The following is a 2,915-nucleotide window of genomic DNA, read 5'->3' as shown; positions in this document are numbered from 1 at the left end:
GGGGGCGCGGGCCCCGGCCGGGCGGCGACTGCTGCAGCCCCGGTCGTCAGTCTGCCCGCGGCCTGCGGCTTCCTACTCCTCGTCCGCCGAGGCCCCGCGCGTTCGGGCGCTGGTCTATGGGCACCACGGGGATCCAGCCAAGGTCGTCGAGTAAGAGAAACGCGAGGCCGGGAAAGGGGACCGGAGGCCCGGAGGGGTGGACGGGGAAGGGAGGGACAGGGTTCGAAGAGGCGGATAAATTGCAAAGACCCAATTGCAAGACCGAAACGGAAGCCCAGGGCGCGTTTGGTAGCCCGGAAAGTCGGTGCTCCGGGGTAGTTGAAGACCCGAGAGCCAGCTGGAAGGTTATGGCTGGCGTTGACTGAGCATGATGTGTCAGGCGGTCCCTGTTTAAATGGATGCCCACATTTGGTTGTCATAACAAGGTTTGGGCGTCGTTATTTGAGTTAGCCCCATTTTGCAGCTAAGCAAACCGAGGCCCAAGAGAGGTAGAATCGCTTCCTCCGGTCCCACAGCAAGTAAGTGACAGAATCGCAATGCGGACATAGGTTCGCTTCCATTTGCATCTTCTCGATCAGGAGGTCATAGATCATGTTTCCTTTTCCAGTGGGCCAAGACTTGTCTGAAGTAATACAGCTAATAAGTGGTTTGCGTGCCGAGGCTTCTGACGCTTAGCTCACGTGAGTTTCTTCTGCACCAAACGTGTATATTGGCCTAGCTGAAAAGGACTGTTTTTGATTGTTTGCTATAGGGTGTGTGCACTTGCCAGAGAAAGAGACAGGCAGAAAAGGAGAGGGAAAATGAGATGCCCCCCCCGGGGTGGCCATGCGGCTCCTTCACCTCCAGTACCCTCTCAGGATCTTGAGCATGCAAGCACAGGCACCTAGCATGGTTTTCTTTCTTCCTTTTTTTAAAGAGTTATTTAATTTTATGTCATCATTATTATTTTTTTTTAATTTGCTGTAAGGCACGCACATTCACCAGAGAGAGAATGAAAGGGAGAGTGAGAGCAGGAAAGTGAGAAAGCAAGCAACCAGGTCTGGGGCTTGAACCTCCGTCAGCCATGTGGGAGTCCAGCACCTTAACCACCACAACACCTGTCCCTTCCTGCCTCCGCATGATTTTCAAGCCAACAGGTTTGGGGCTCTAACAGCATAGTCAGCCATATGGGATCCAGTGCTTTAGCCACTATGCCACCGGTGGCCCCAGTAGGTTTTTTTCTTTCTTTTTTTTCATAAAGGTTTTTGCTATAGGGCGCGTGTATTTGCCAGAAAGAGAGAGACAGAAAACGAGAAATCACCCCCCAGGGGGAGAATGGCCATCCCTTCTCCTCCATTCTCCTCGCAGGAACTTGGGCACACACATACATGTGCCCGGTGTGAGTTTAAGCCACCGGGTCTGGGACTTGAACCACGGTCGACTACATGGGAGTCCAGTGACACAGTCATTACGCCATCTGCTTGCTGGTCCCCCAGTAGTTCTTTTGAATGGCTCTTTCTAGTGCAGCCTCACTATGTTGGTGATTCACATCCTGCTTTTAACAGCCATATGCAAAAATCATGAATTAAGACTCAACAGAATTTTAGGAGTAGGTAATCTTTTTTTTTTTTTTTTTTTTTAGAGGTTTTCACTATAGGATTCGTGCCCTCCCACAGAGAGAGACATAGAGACCGAAAGCGAGAAATCACCCCCCAGAGTAGATGGTCACACCGCAATCCCTTCTCTTCCATTCTCCTCTCGAGATCTTGGGCACGCATGCACACACACCCGGCGTGAGTTCTAAGCCACCGGGTTCGGGACGCGAACCACGGTCGACTACGTGGGAGTCCAGCAACATAGCCATTACGCTAACTGCTAGTTCCCAGGAGTATGTAATCATAAAATGTGACCTCAGGAAGGTTAAGTAACTTTTCTAAGATCAAAGAGCTACTAAGAGGGTGAAGCTGTATTTAACTTTAGGTTTCCATGGCTCAAAAACAGGAAGGCGGGACTGCAAGTTGCCATTCCCCTGAGGGATGCTTGCTTGCTCACCCTTGCTCTCTCTTCTGGCAAGTGCACATGGCCTATAGCAAATTAAAAACAACAAACAAACAAACAAACAAAGGAGACAGTACAGATGTGGCTCCTTATTCTTTTTTTTTTCTAAGAGAGATTTTGCCATAGGGCGCATGCGCTCACCAGACAGCCAGAGAGAGATAGAAAGCAAGAAATCACTCCCCCCGGGGGGATGGCCAGGAAGTGTTCCCTTCTCCCCCATTCTCAGGCTTTTGGGCACACATCCACACACGTCCAGCATGAGTTTAAGCCACCGGCTCCAGAACTCAAACTACAGTCAACTACATGGGAGTCCAGCTCATAAACATTACACCATCTGCTGGTCCCAATGGCTCCTAATTCTAATCAGCTGCCATCAATCTAATGCACCCTCTGTCATGGTGTCTCACTTAGAACTCTGATTCCCGGCAAATCGTTTGGTAATCTTCCAAAAGTGGGCAGAGATGGGATTTCAGTGGTTAAGATGCAGACCAGAGACTGCTTAGAACGGCAGTGAAGTGCTGCTCAAGAGAAGTCCGTCCCACATGGCAGCTGCTGTTCCAGTGCCCTCCCAGCCAGCCCACAGCATTCTGGGCATGTGTGCAAGTTCCCAAGATCCAACTGGCTAGAGGGGTGAAGGAGCAGGATTGCAGCCTGACCAGACCCTGTGGGAGGTAACAGTTTTTAAAAGAAGATACAGGTTGGGACCAGCAGTTGGTGTGATGGCTATGTCGCTGGACTCCCATGTAGTCAACCATGGTTCGAGTCCCAGACACCTGGTGGCTTAAACTCATGCCAGGCACCTGTTCGTGCGTGCCCAAGATCCCGAGAGGGGAATGAAGGAGAGAGGATTGTGTCATGGCCATCCCCCCCCGCCCCCC

General features: G+C 51.1%; 1 protein-coding gene across 2 annotated transcripts in view; it reads left to right on the top strand.

Annotated features, from left to right (window-relative positions):
- The first annotated feature begins 6 nt into the window (after positions 1-6).
- MECR (mitochondrial trans-2-enoyl-CoA reductase) overlaps positions 7-2,915 on the top strand; it is a 28,148-nt gene continuing 25,239 nt past the window's right edge. Inside the window, exon 1 of one of the 2 annotated variants that reach the window (XM_006164589.2) lies at positions 7-150. The gene's annotated coding sequence lies outside the window, so the exon portion shown is untranslated. The remainder of the gene's footprint in view (positions 151-2,915) is intronic. The other variant, XM_014582545.2, reaches the window with a different exon arrangement.

This window comes from Tupaia chinensis, unplaced genomic scaffold (genome assembly GCF_000334495.1).
Source record: "Tupaia chinensis unplaced genomic scaffold, TupChi_1.0 Scaffold143646_1, whole genome shotgun sequence".
Taxonomy (NCBI): Eukaryota; Metazoa; Chordata; class Mammalia; order Scandentia; family Tupaiidae; genus Tupaia; species Tupaia belangeri.
This window is presented reverse-complemented; position numbering and strand designations above follow the sequence as displayed.